The 14,443-nt window shown below is 43.9% G+C and overlaps 1 long non-coding RNA gene across 1 annotated transcript in view; it reads right to left on the bottom strand.

The window, feature by feature from the left end:
• The window catches only part of LOC130544361 (uncharacterized), a 104,502-nt gene extending 90,289 nt beyond the window's left edge, over positions 1-14,213 (bottom strand). The window contains exon 1 of the long non-coding RNA XR_008960587.1: positions 13,988-14,213. This is a non-coding gene — a long non-coding RNA (uncharacterized LOC130544361). The remainder of the gene's footprint in view (positions 1-13,987) is intronic.
• Between the last annotated feature and the right edge of the window lie 230 nt (positions 14,214-14,443).

The following is a 14,443-nucleotide window of genomic DNA, read 5'->3' as shown; positions in this document are numbered from 1 at the left end:
GAAGTTAGTTTGAGAGATTCTCTCCCTCTGCCCCTCCACCAACTCCTCTCAAATAAATAAGTAAATCTTAAAAAAAAAAAAAAAAGTAGGACCAAATTTTAAAATGTATCTGCCTCATGGCCCACCAATTCCAGTCTTGGTATCAATCACAATCACTCACACGCTTGCATAAGGATATTAGGAGAAGGAGGAAGAAGAAGAAGGAGAAGGAGAAGGAAGAAGGAAGAAGAAAGAAGAAAGAAGAAAGAAGAAGAAACTGGATCAACAAAAATGTCCATTAATAAAATCATAGAATAAAAAAAGTATGTTCATACTTTGGACTATCATGCAGCAGTTAAAACTATGAGGTAGATCTTCTATTCACATGGACAAATCCAAGACTCCCAGAAGGATAGGATACTATTACTATAATACACCCCCCCCCAAGTAACACTGTGCTATCTAAGCTGCAGTAATTCACACAAATCTGTTACCAGTGCTTACTTCTGGACATGGTCTAGAGCAGTAGTCAGTGCTTGTCTTCTATAAAGAGCCAGACAGTCAATGTTTTAGGTTTTTCAGGCCTTACGGTCTCTGTTGTGCCTAATCACATATGGCAAACACAGCCACAGACAATATATAAATAAGCTGTGTTCCAATAAAACTTTATTTCAAAAACAGACAGGGAGCCAGATTGAGACTGCAGGCGTAGTTTGCCAACACCTGGTCAAAAGAACCAAGACAGGAGATGTTGATTTTTTTTTTTTTTACAAGGAGAATGAAAGTATCTCTTACTTATCTAACTAAAGTTCATTAAAAACAACATAAATACGTTAGTCTGCTTGGGCTCCATAATATCATATACTGGGTGGCTTGAATAACACACACTTATTTTCTAACGGTTCTGGAGGCTAGAAGTCCAAGATCAGGGGCGCCTGGGTGGCTCAGTCGTTAAGCGTCTGCCTTCGGCCCAGGTCCTGGGATCGAGCCCTGCATCAGGTGCCCTGCTCCGCTGGGAGCCTGCTTCTTCCTCTCCCACTCCCCCTGCTTGTGTTCCCACTCTTACTGGCTGGCTCTCTCTGTCAAATAAATAAATAAAATCTTGAAAAAAAAAAAAAAAGAAGTCCAAGATCAAGGTGCCAGGGGTGGTTTTTGGTGAGGACTCTCTTTCCGGCTTGTAGACTGATGCCCTCTTGCTGTGTCTTCACATGTTTTTCCTCTTTGTGCATGGAGGAAGAGAGAGAGAACACTCTGGTGTCTCTTCCTCTTCTTACAACGACATCAGTCCTATCAGATCAGGGATCCATCCTTATGATGTCATGTAACCCTAACTACCTCCCTAAAGGCCCTATTTCCACATAGTCACTTTGGGGGTCAGGCCTTCAACATGTGAATCTTAAGGAGACACAATTCAGTCTGTAACAGTGGGTCAAGACTTGTGCCCTATAATAACAATACGAATACACAGGCTCCTCCTCCCAGATTCTAAAAGAAATGAGTCAAAATCATGATGGTTCTTGACATCAGAAGGCCCAGCCAGGAATTATACCTTCCTTCCTGAACATTCTCTCCTTCTTTTCCCTGGCAGGAATGTTCCTCTCCCCGAGGCAGTGCTGGTGTCCTGCCTGGGTAGGAAGTCTTTACTACCACACCTCCCCCCCACCAACTGACACTCTCTCTCTCTCTGTCTCTCTCTCTCTCGATTCCTCCTCACCTGTCAGAGGTGCTAGAAAGGCATGTGCTGAGAAAACCATGGCAATAGCTCCAGATCCCCTTTGGGACTTATGTCTATATTTGTCTCTATCTTCTGATATTTATCTATCTAAATCTTTCGAGAGAAATTATAAGGAACTGGCTTATGCAATTATAAAGTCTGAGAAGTCCAGACCCAGGAGAGCCAATGGTATAGTCTGAATCTGAGTTCAAATGCAATAGAAGACCAATGTCTCATCTCAAAGACAGGCAGAGAGAGAATTCTTTCTTATGCAGCCTTTTATTTTCAGGCCTTCAACTGATTGGATGAGGCCCACCCACATTGAGGAGGGCAATGTGCTTACTCAGTCTACTGAATCAAATATTAATCTCACCCAGAAACTCCCTCAAAGACACACCCAGAAATGTTTAACCAAATGTTTGGCACCTTGTAGCCTAGACAAACTGACACATAAAATCAACCATCACAGCAAGGGACTAGAAAAAACTCAAGTGTCCACCAGTAGAAGACTGGTTAAATAAATTATGGGACAGCCAGACAAGGGGACACTGTACAATTATAAATTTAAAGAGAAGAAAAAAGAATGAACTTCTCTAAATACTCTCATGGAAAGAACAAAAGTGGAAAAAGCAAAGTGTAGAATATGTGCATAATAGGATAGATTTGAGAAAATGAGGAAAAATTAGCATTTATATTTGTATTTTCTTATATATATGTAAAGAACCTCTGGAAGGAGTCCTAAGAAACCACACAACTTTCCTATGAAGATAGGAACTAGGCACATACAAGACAAAGAAGGGAGGGAGGATTTTTGCAGACTCTTCATATTGTCTGGATTTTAACTATGAAAATGCAGTACCTATCCAAAAAACATTTTAAATAACTGAGAAGAGAAAAACAAGTGTTGGGCACTTCCGAAGGTCCAATGTGGAAGTCATAAGTACACATCCAGCCAGTAGCGAAAGCCATGAAGAAAATGAGGTTGTCCAGGCAAATATGGAGAGAAGGAAATAATGTGGAACTCAGACCCTGGGGAACACCAACATTTCAGGGAGGGGGAGACGAAGAGACTGTGCAGGAGTCAGGAAGGTAGAGAAGGTAGGAAGGTAGAGAACCGGAGAGTCAGGTGGTCTCGGAGGGTATGCAATGGTCTCATGACGATGAGAAATGTAAAGTACAGACTTAAGCATTCGGCAGTTGGATCATTTCTGGGATGATATATTTAACCAGATAGTCTGTATTGTGTTTGCACTTTCTGTAGGAAATAGATCATGTAGTTACATCTCTTCCCTGGAATTTCTTTAGCTGCTGTCAGTGCAACCTGATTTGAGATGTAAATAAACTGCGGAGATAATGCCGGGATCTCGGCAGACTCCGTTCTGCCGCCCGCCCAGGACGAGGGCGGTGATGGATGGTGTGAGGGCCACTGCATAATCTCTTCTGTTTTAATACTCGATTATCATGTCCCTCATCTTCCCCCAGAACCCGACTCAACACATTAAAATCTCTTTGTTCCTTCCACAATGCTTGTATCTCCCTTGCATCTCCAGCCTCCTTTAATATCGTTCATTATTGAAATGAACACAGAAAACCAATTACCCGGGTGGCAGCAGGAGTTGGTCATGTGCCCACCCAGCCGCACTGGGAGCCTGATTCCTTGTTGAGATAAACAAGAACCCCCATACACAGCCAAGCTCCTCACCTGTCCTTGGGCTCCTGGGAGCCACCCCAACACAGCCACAGGGCTTTAGACATTCCTGTTCGGCTAATTCAGTGCATGTTTGTTGTCACCAGATGCTACGGGAGGGCGTGGCGTGTCTAAGTTCGGGGGCCAGGCAGCTCTGCAGGCCAAGCCGTTGTCAACACAGTGAAGAGCAGAGACTCTCAGAATACCTGAGTTCCAATCCAGGCTCTGTTAACAAAGCTGTCTGACTTTGGGAGGATTCTTCATTTCACAGTGCCTTGGATCCTCATTTGTGAAATGTAAATGATGATAGTACCTACCTGGGTGCCTGGGTGGCTCAGTCAGTTAAGCATCTGCCTTTGGCTCAGGTCATGATCTCGGGGTCCTGGGATCAAGCCCCACGTCAGGCTCCCCACTCAGTGGGGAGTCTGCTCTCCCGCTGACCCTCCTCCCCCTCATGCTCTCTCACATTCTCTCTCTCAAATAAATAAAATCTTTAGAAAAAAATAATAGTACCTACCTATTATGGGTCAAATTGTGCCCCCCCAAAAGTTGAGAGTCCTGACCCCCAATATCTGTGAATGTGACTTTATTTGGAAAAAGGATCTTGGCAGATATAATCAAATTAAGCCTCCTAGATTAAAGTAGCATCTCAGTGGAGTGACCAGTGTCATTGTGAGGAGAGAGATTTGGAGCCACAGACCCAGGCACACATGGGAAAATGCCACGTGATGGAAGGAGCAGAAACGGGAGTGATGCAGCTCCAAGGCGGGGAGCAAGGGTGGCCACCAGACGCTGGAAGAGGCAGGGAAGGGGGAAGGATTCTCCCTGAGAGGCTTCAGAGGGAGCATGGCCTAGCCGACTACTTGATTTCAGATTTCTAGCCTCCAGAGCTAAGAGAGAATAAACTTCTGTTATTTTAAGCCTCCCAGCCTGTGGCAACTTGTTACAGCAGCCACAGGGAACTAATACACCCCCTCAAAGGCTTGGTATGAGGATTAATTAATTATACATGCAATCCATGCAAAGTGCTTAGGAGAGCGTCTAACACCTAGTGAGTCATACAAAAGTGCAGCATTATCGTTATTACTAATTATTATTACTGTGGTAGCCTTGTCCCATTAAGCAGGCCAAGTTTCCCTCATCACGTCAAATAACAGCTGACAGACAGATAGGTTAGGTGCCTCCCACCTTCACAGAAACCTAGAGCTTCCAGTTGGTAAGCGAGTCCTCACTCTACCTCTGGAGCAGGTGAAAAGCCCAGCTTCTCCCATCTACACCGCTTGAGTCACCTTTGCAGGGGTACTGTGACAGGGAGGATGTCCAGGGCATTTGCATAAGCTGACACCTTGTCGAAGTCTAGGCTGGTTTCTGCTAAACTGAATCATCCTGGTGGGGAGAACCAGTTCCTTAGTCAAGGTTACTGAGGCATGGGAGCACTGTGGTTAAGCACATCGATCTTGGAGTCAGACTATGTAGTTCAAATCCCACCCTCTCCCCTTACCAGCTCTGTGACCTTCAGCGATTCGTTAACCCCTCTGAACCTCAGTTTCTTTATCTGTAAAATGGGCAAAAGCTAGCGTAAGGTGTATAAGAACATACAGGTGAATAATCTAGAGAAGGTGGGAAAAGGGGCAGTTTGTTCAGAACCAACACAGCCTCTCTTTCTCCTACCTACACACACACACACACACACACACCCATCTGGTGGCACTTCTTAGATCATTCCTAAAGCCTAGCAGAGTTATCTGTTCTTTTGCCTGTCTCTGTGTAGACTAAGCTCCTTCAAGAAAGAGAATGCGTGTGTCCTGAGCATCCTGAATATACAGAGTCCTTGTGACCAAGAACACATACTGAACAAAGTGTCTCAATCCTAAGGCATTTACATTCCAGCTTTATGATTTCTACTGTATCTACTTACTCCATGAATTCTTATTCTAATAGTTAAGTTCCTTTCAATCAAGGGTCAGCTAACTGCAGGCCTAATCCGACCACAACTACTCGAGTACTATCATCATGGCTGCTTTCAAGCTACAACAGCAGGATCGAGCAGTTTGCAGTGGAGACCATATGACCCACAAGACTGATGATATTTACTATTTGGCCCTTTACAGAAAAAGTCTGTCAACCGCTGCTTTCAATCAATTTGTTGTTTTTAAGTGTATTTTTAAATAGGAAACTTCCTATATCTAATGTAAATGGAAACCAGTATTTCTTGCCATGGAAGGCAGCAATCAAATCACTATGGAACTATGAAATAAACCACATACCAGCTAAAAGTACTTATCATGCCTCAGGAAGCCAGGCTGTAGTGCACAAAACAGAAGGCTTGGGAGGAGGTGCCAGGACGAACAGTGGAAACTGGGGGGGGGGGGGGGGGGGGGGGCGCCCAGGCTACTCTACAGGCAAAAATGTAGAAAGAAAAAAAGGAAAGTGTGAGTACTGGATCTTGAAACAGCCATGCAATAGTGTGGAAGGAGGAAGACTATACCAGCAAAGGAGGCAAAGAAGAAACCCTCCAGGCAGAAGATGACCCAGAATTTTAAGAGCAGGAGCTCAGAGGACACCCAGGCAAAGGGACCACTGAGAAAGGTAGTGAAGGCTCCTCACAGACGATCCAGAGGGGGGAAAAGAATTTTTTTTCAACATTTCAAAGTAATAAGCATAATTTATAAACTGGATTAGAAAAGAACATCTCAGCATATTTATAATGAAAACAGCTGATGCTAATGAGAGCAATAACATTTAAATAGAAATCTGTTTACCTTTGGGAGATTCATGCAGAACTTCACTGCTGTACTGATGGATTTAAGGACCAGGGACTGGACTGATTAACCTTCCTGAGTTTTCTGGATTTAAAGGGTAGCTGACTGAGGTGCAGAGGCAGACTGAGAAGCTAGCAGCCTAACTAACTAGTGATTGGGAGTAATTAGAACCAGGTGGAAAAGAGGTCGCAGCGCCCAACCTGGCCATATGCTCCAGGTCTTTCCTTTATGAGCACCACAGACTCCTTGAAAATGCTGAAGAGAGCTATGCCCCTCCTTCCCAGAAAACTGCACAGAAATACATACACCAAAACTTGTGCATTTAAATTTTTTTTCTACGTTGGAAATGTATTTCCTACACATGAAGAAAAATTAAAAGCAATCTTTAAAAAAAAAAAGTCTTGGCCTCATTTTTTATAACACGTTAAGATTCAAGGTCTATTTGAGTGGTAGAGGGAATAGATCTAAAATAAAACAAAAAAAAAATTTTCAATTCTTCTCAAAATCTCATTTTAATGAGATGTCTGTGATTTTTTGGCCTGAATAGAAAGTTGGAATTGTGGAGTGGTCTCTGGCATCAAAACCAAATCATTTTCAAATTTTCATTTAAATGGTACCTGCATGGACAAAAACCCTGAACCCCAGAAATGCAGAGGAAAAGAAAAAAGTATTATTCCTATTATTGACTTGGCCAACTTAGTGTGGGGTTGTGTCAGTAAACACCAAATCCTCCAAAATATTTTGAACATTGAATTTACGTCAATTTTTTTCCCTCGTCCTTAGGCTAATGAGGCTAGATGGATGAGAGAAGTCCTTATGCATCATGTTTAAATTTGAAGATGGTCTGGGGCGCCTGGGTGGCTCAGCAGGTTAAGCATCTGCCTTTGGCTCAGGTTATGATCCCTGGGTGCTGGGAGGTCCTGGGATCAACTCCCTGCTCAGCGGGGCGTCTGCTTCTCCCTCTCCCTCTGCCCCTCCCCCTGCTCATTCTCTCTTTCATGCTGTGCTCTCTCTCTCTCTCTCTCTCAAATAAATAAATAAAATCTTAAAATTTTTTGAAGATGGTCTGAGTAACTCCTGTTAACCTTAAAAATAAAACTACCAGTTATTTTACCAGCAAAAGTGGGTTTATCTGGGAATAGCAGAGAATTGCAATCTAGGACAAGTGCTTCTGCAAAACTGCAGGCAAGTCTGGAGAACAAAGAAGAGAAGTGTTCTAAAGGGGAAAGGGGGATGGATGTAGGGGAGGCTGTTCGAACTAAAAGTCTACTGGAGTAAACCAGGAGTTCTAAGTGGAGTGGCTTCTCATTGTCTGGGCTGTTGCCAGGGTAGGAGGAAAGCCTTTCTTCCTCCTGCTGGAGTAGTCAAGTAGCAGCTAAGGTAGTAGCCCCTGAAAGCTGCTGACTCTTCCTGTTGGCTCTGCAGCTGACCAGTGCTGGGCATGAGAGTTCCCCCAGCCCGTCTCCCACCTCCATCCTAAACACAGCTTCCTTTTATTAATTTTCACACACCCCCCACCTTTAATGGAGATCTTTCTTTGAAAAGCATTGCTGATCAAGAGTCAGGTTTTCCCCATTTAGTGGTTTTGTCCCTCAGTATTAAGGAGGACCTTTCCTGGTTGCTATGTCCTATGTTGGAGGAAGTGTGCACAGCAGTTGGAAACTACATAAGGCCACGTTTGAGTAACAAGGAAGCTTAGGAGGGAGAAACTCTCAGGCCCTTCCCATCAGTAATCCAAAATGGTTAAGCCTTGGAGATCATCTTGAGGTGTCGGGCCAGCATCACCTTACTGGGTACACCGCTTTTTTAAAAGTTTGAAAGGTACATACAAAACTTCAAATAATTTGTACAACAGAAAAAGTGACATGACCACTCCAAATTGTAGGATGGTTCTAAATCAGGACTCTAGGCCTGAAAGTAGGCAACCGAAATACTTATTGGCACTTATTTCAACCTCAAGAAGAAAGGTTCTCCCGATGGAGGCAAATCTGGACTCGTGTACGCCTCCTAGAGGTCTCCGCTTAGAGCAGCCATGGAAGGATAATAGTGGCCACTCCAGGAGCACACGGAGAGAATCGACCAAGTGCGTTTGGGAAGATGCAGTGCAAGAATAAACAGGAAGCAATCGCTGAAGAACTTTTTGCAAAACACTAGAACTTCAAAGATATTTTTAAACAGTGCTGTTATCACAAAAGAACTATTTACACCCAAGTATTATCAATAATGCAGTCTGTAAAGTTGTAAATTCAAAAATCATGACTATGGATAAGAATTCCAAGTAGGTGACTAGTTCAGATGACCTTTGTGGATTCTGAACCTAACCCTTCAGGAAAAGCAAGTGAAAGCTGAATCTGCCCTGGGATCAAGATGAGGCTAGTTCCGAAAGACCGATATCAAAAAGGAGGTTTCTCCCTTTCACCAGGGCTTGGGAAATGCAGACAAGGACATTATCTTTCCAAAAGAGAGAAAGGAGACAGCAGTGAGAGAAGGCATACAGGCCTCGTCCGGACATCTTGGGAAAGCTGTCTAGTCGGATGTCGCCTGTTTCAATTCTGGGAAATCTTAACTTTCAGGTCACCAGATGGTGTGCTGATCCAGTCAGGGGTGGGTACTTTCTTTAGATGTTTCATGTGACTCCAAGAGTCTGTTCCCTGGAGTCTGGTGGCACAAAGCACTACCTGGTACCGGCTTTTCATCGAGGCTGAAATCTCTTGGGAGGTGTCTTTTCTAATGGGTGAAATCTCCAGGAAGCAAGGTGGAATGCCTAAGGTCATTGCCTCCCAGAAGCACACAGTGAAAAAATTGCTCCACCAAAGCATGGTTAATTTAATAGAAGCAATCAGGCCTTTACAATAATGAAATATATCTTTTATCAGCTATGTGTCAAAGGAGACTGGGGCCAAGTGCATTGGTCACCCTGTGACTATCTCAAAGGGTGAGAGTCTGGGAGTTCCAAAGGCAGTGGATCTGAGATTTAGAAGGACCAATCATAGTGCTTTCACCCAAAATACCTGGAGGGTCTCTACAAATTTTGCCAGTTGAGTCTCAATAGTGCCGTTAGTGTGTTTGAGTAATCCTAAGGATGGAGGATGGTGTGCACAATGGAAGTATTGTAAAACCAGCCCAGCAGCACAGACTTGTTGAAGCACCTGACCAATAAAATGGGTTCCCCAGTCACTGTGAAGTTCAAGAGAAGTTCCTCGGGTAGGGACAATCTTTTCTAACAGAATTTTGGTCAGAGAAAGCTTTGGTCCAGTAAGAAAACATGAAACCTATGACTAAAACATATTTATATCCATGAGACAGAGAAGCTATATGAAATCTATACAAACAGGCTTCCCTGGATTATACTTGGGACAGATGGGGCAATTAAGGCAGGCATTTTTGCAGCCTTATTAATATTTCCCCACCAATACTGGTTTCTAAATGCCAGCATTCTGTCAGCAGACCAATGGTTTAATGCGTACAGAGATGTGAATAATGGGAATTCTAGAATTTCTTGCAGGAATGTATGGTTACTTACTCCAAACCAGAGTTCTCGCTTTTTATTGAGCCAACAATTATTAGATTTCCAATACTGTTTTCCCCTCTCTAGGGCCAATAGTTGGGTATCTCTAATCAATTTTTCCAAATAATAATTTGGGAGAACATCCCTTTGGAATATGACAGAGGTTTGGCTATGGGTTTCCTTGGGAGCAGTGTTTTTGGCATAAATATCAGGGAGGTGGTTTACTTTGGCCTCCAGGGACTGGAGTCTGGAATGTTCAGGAACCTATGAAAGTATGGCATCTAATAAATTTTGGATGTAGGAGCCTTTTTTTTTTTTTTTTTTTTTGAGAGAGAGAGAGAGAGAGAGAGTGAGCGAGAACGTGAGCAGGAGTGGAGGGGCAGAGGTAGAGAGAGAGAATCTCAAGCAGGCTCCACGCTGAGCACAGAGCCCGATGCAGAGTGTGATCTCACGACCCTGAGATTATGACCTGAACCAAAATCAAGAGTTGGACACTTAACCAACTGAGCCACCCAGGTGCCCCCATAGGAGCCATTTTAAATTTTATTCCCACTGGAGGTAAGAAAACCTTGTTGTTTCCATTATATTTCCAAGTATGAACTAGCCAAAAGGCATACCAACTATCGGTATAAATGCTTAGGGTTTTCTTGGCTAAAGTACAAGCCTGAGTAAGGGCATCTAATTCAGCCCGTAGGGCTGAAGTATTCAAAGATGAAGTTGTCGTCTCAATGATTTCAGAATGTAGTAACGTACTCAGCATATTTACCATTTTCACCCTTTAAATAAGAACCACCAGTATACCGTGAAAAAAAAATCTGCATTGGTTAGAGGCGTTTCCTGTAAATTTCCAGAGGGAGTCAAAAGGTAATCTGTCAGAGTTAAGTAGTCATGAAGGGTTTCATCTGGGTGGAAATGTAGTCCTTGTTTCAAGATCAAATGCCCTAAGGATGGAATGTGAGATGAGCAAACTGCAATTTTTCTTTGGAAACTTTGTGTCCCTTTAAGGCCAAAAGTTGTAGCAGGTGAATTCTGTTTCCTGGCAAGAGGTTTCAGGCGGGGAACAGAGAAACAAATCATCTGCATATTTTAACAAAGTAGAGCCTGCAGAAAACTTTCTATCAACCAAAATCAGCTTTTAAGGTTTGTGAAAAGTAAAGACTCTGTGAAACCCTGGGGCATTACTGTCCAGGTGCATTTCTGTTCTTACTAAGTGAAAGCAAAAAGATACTGGCTTTCCTTATCAACAGGAGTACTAAAAATGTACTGTGCATATCATTTGCAATGAAAAATTTGCTTTTGGTGGGAGTGGATGTCAGGAGCACATGCGGGTTAGGAAAACAGGGTGTCGAGGGATAACAATGTCATTTACTGCTAGTAGGTCCAGGATAAACCTGGTAAAATGGCGGTGTTTACAGGGACTAGTGCAGGGGATAATGAGACCTTGAGCTTTATAATCTATATTAGCTCACTGTCTTGAAGGACTTCTTTATAGGCTATTAATTAATTCTGGGAAGAGATTTTGAGGGATCTATCTGAATCTTGATGGGAGGTGCACAGTGGACTCTGCCTATAACAGCTGAGGATTCTGCCCATAAAGAAGATGGTAGCTGATCTAACAGGAATCAGTGATCAGGGTCCCTAGACTCAGCTACGGTGCAACATCAGAGATGGAACCAATAAAAGATGTCAAAGGGTCATTTAATTCTCCTGGTTGGCTACTTTGGTTACTACTGTCAAATTCTAGAATTATTTTCCTCTTTTGGCAGAAAGAAATTCTGGCAAGATACTCTGCTAAGAAGTCTTGGCCTAATAAATGAATGGGGCCTGAGGAACTAAGGAGAAAAGGGTGCATATCTCTCAAAGGCCCTAGACAAAAGGGAATAGGTTCAGAGACAGGAACCTGCTGAGGTTTATTAGAGACCCCCAGTATTTGGACTATCTTAGTATCCTGAGGCAGGGGCTGCTTTATGGCAGTGGGGCTGGGCACTGAGTGTAGCTCCAGTATAACCAGGGACAGAGACAGATCCATTCTTAACCTGGAGAATGGTTTTTCCAAGCCAAGTGGTAGTGAGGATTGGGAAGTTCCTTGGAGCCCATCCCTGGGAATCAGGAGGACACTGGAAAGACTGAGCAGAGGGTGGAAGGTGCCTGGAATGCTTACGTTTGTAACACCTTAAACCAATGCCCTGGCTCTTTGCAATAATGGAAGAAACCAGAAGGGTTTTGTTTTTGTTTAGGGGCCTTCACCTGCTGGAGTTGAAAAATTGAAAATTTTAGCAGTCTTTTAGTTGACTCATCTAGAATATGAGCAAGCAGGTTTGCCAAATTAACTAAATCTGAAGTGAACAAATTTCCCATTCCATCCTGGTCTTTTGGTCTGATTCCCTTCTGGAAGGAGGCTGCTCCAAACAGAGGAAAGAAGAAACCAACTCAGTCCATTAATAAACATAGAATTAAATGCTACCCCGATGGATTCAACATCTAAAGGAAGACCAGAATTTTCTTTCAAGGCATTCTGGAGTTGGTTGTAACAGTCATGAACAGGTTCACGAGGCTTTTGTGTGAAAGCCTGAATGCTGTTCCAATCCACAGGCTTATCAGAAGCTATTGTAACTGCTCAGTGGTGATTTCCAGTGAGGGTTCTAGCCTCTTGCCAAAAGTCAGGAGTTTGTTTCTTTAAATCCCCTTCGGGATGTTCCCGTTGGGCTAGCTCTATCCAATGTTGGCCTGACCTTCCCCAACAAGCATGTAGACTCATTGATATAAATCTGAGAAGGCAGGTTGGTAAGTTTGGATAACTACGCTACATTCTTGGGCAAACCTATGAGAGTCCTCAGCCACATTAGGACACCTGAGTGGCTCAATCGATTAAGCATCTGCCTTCCGCTCAGGTCATAATCCCAGGGTCCTAGGATCGAGTCCCGCATCGGGCTCCTTGCTCAGCGAGAAGTCTGCTTCTCCCGCTGCCTGCTGCTCTCCCTGCTAGTGCTCTTTCCCTCCCTGTCTCAATCTCTTTCTGACAAATAAACAGAATCTTTATTAAAAAAAAAAAAAAAAACAGAAACAAGGCTGCAATTCTGCCTTAGTCCAGGGAACATAAAGACCTGGGGGTTATCTGGATTCTCAGAAGATTTAACTTTAAAGGGGTTTTAACAGGTTCAGGAGAGGAGGGAGCAGGGGTAGGTTTGGAGGAAAAGGGAAGTTCGGCAGAGAATAGAGGGAAATGGCACAGGAGGCAAGTCCTGAGCACAGGTGGCTGCCAAGTGTTAGGAAACCCGGGAGGAGGGGGAGGGGGAAAAGAGGCCTCAGAGACATTTTTACTTCTTTCAATTATTTGTTTGCCTCAGTTAATTTAGAAATACTATTTTGCAAAGAGGCAAATTTAGAATCCCCAAAACATGAGGTAGCCTCAAGGTACCATTTATAATAGGTATCCCATTCAGTTTGTTTGTTGTTTTAGGAGCCGCAGCTTTCTAATTTAATTTTGAGTAAAGTAAGTTTGGTGAGCTTGGAAGGTCCCCATAATGGCCACTGATGGTCTAAATTACTTTCAGTTAAGTTGGTCCCTTTCCTTAGAAATGTGCATGAGGAGGGGGACCATCGTTTTTAAACAGAACATCAGCGCCCTCCAGGTAGGAGGTTATCTTCAAGCATTCTGATGACTAGGATCCCATTTCTTAGAGGTTTTTCTCTAGAGCAAAGAGGAAAAATTCCTAAACAGCACAGTTTCAACAGGAACAGTATGATTCCAGACCAAAGGCCCGCAACAATTCCAAAGGGCACAATCAGCCCCCAAAAAGGAGTGGGACCAAAAGCCAAACAAATACGCTGAGGAAGGACAAAGCCTTAAATAAAGCCTGTAGAGGGGCACCTGGGTGGCTCGGTGGGTTAAATGCAGACTCTTTTTTTTTTTTTTTAAGATTTTATTTATTTGTGAGAGAGGAATGGCGCGCGCACACACAATCAAGGAGAGCGGCAGGCAGAGGGAGAAGCAGGCACCCCGCTCAGCAGGGAGCCCGATATGGAACTGGATCCCGGGACCCTGGGATTCTAACCTGAGCTGAAGGCAGATGCTTAACCAACTGGGCCACCCAGGCGTCCCATAAGCGCCAACTCTTGATTTCGGCTAAGGTCATGATCTCAGAGTCCTGAGATCAAGCCCAGAGTTGGGCTCAGGCTGGGCTCACGCTGGGCACGGAGCCTGCTTGGGCTTCCCTCTTGTCCCTCTCCCGCTGCCCCTCCCCCTCCCCTCTCCCTCAAAAAAAAAAAAAAAAAAAAAAGCCTGCAGAGGTCAGACACCAAAGACAGCAGAGCTGGATAGCCAGGAGAAAACTTACCGTCGGACTCCAGGGTAAAAGCAGTGAGAAAGCAGTGAGCTCAGCTGGCTCTGTGGGCGCCGGCACTAGCTTGCTCACCAGCCTCAGAGTCGTTGGGGGTCTTCTCTGGATCCCACTTCTGATCACCAAGTAACATTAACCTTAAAAATAAAGCTGCCAGGAGTTTCACCAGCAAAAACGAGGTTACTCTAAACAAGAAAACTACAAGTCCTCAGAGCAAACCCGAGGAGCTTTTTTTTATAGAGGAAAGGGGAGGAGTTAGTGGGACTCTTATAAACAAAGAGTCCATTGGAGTAAACTGGGAGTTCTAAGTATAGTGACTTCTCATTGGCTGAGTTGTGATAGTCTCTCATTGGCTGAGCTGTTGCCAGGGGAGGAGGCAAGCCTTTCCTCCCTCCCATGTGCAAGGTGCATCTCTTCCTTTTGGGTCTGCAGTTGGCAGGGAGTGGTAAAGTG

Source organism: Ursus arctos, unplaced genomic scaffold (genome assembly GCF_023065955.2).
Source record: "Ursus arctos isolate Adak ecotype North America unplaced genomic scaffold, UrsArc2.0 scaffold_2, whole genome shotgun sequence".
NCBI classification, from domain to species: Eukaryota; Metazoa; Chordata; class Mammalia; order Carnivora; family Ursidae; genus Ursus; species Ursus arctos.
Note: the sequence above shows the minus strand (reverse complement) of the source record. Positions and strands in the feature narration are given on the sequence as shown.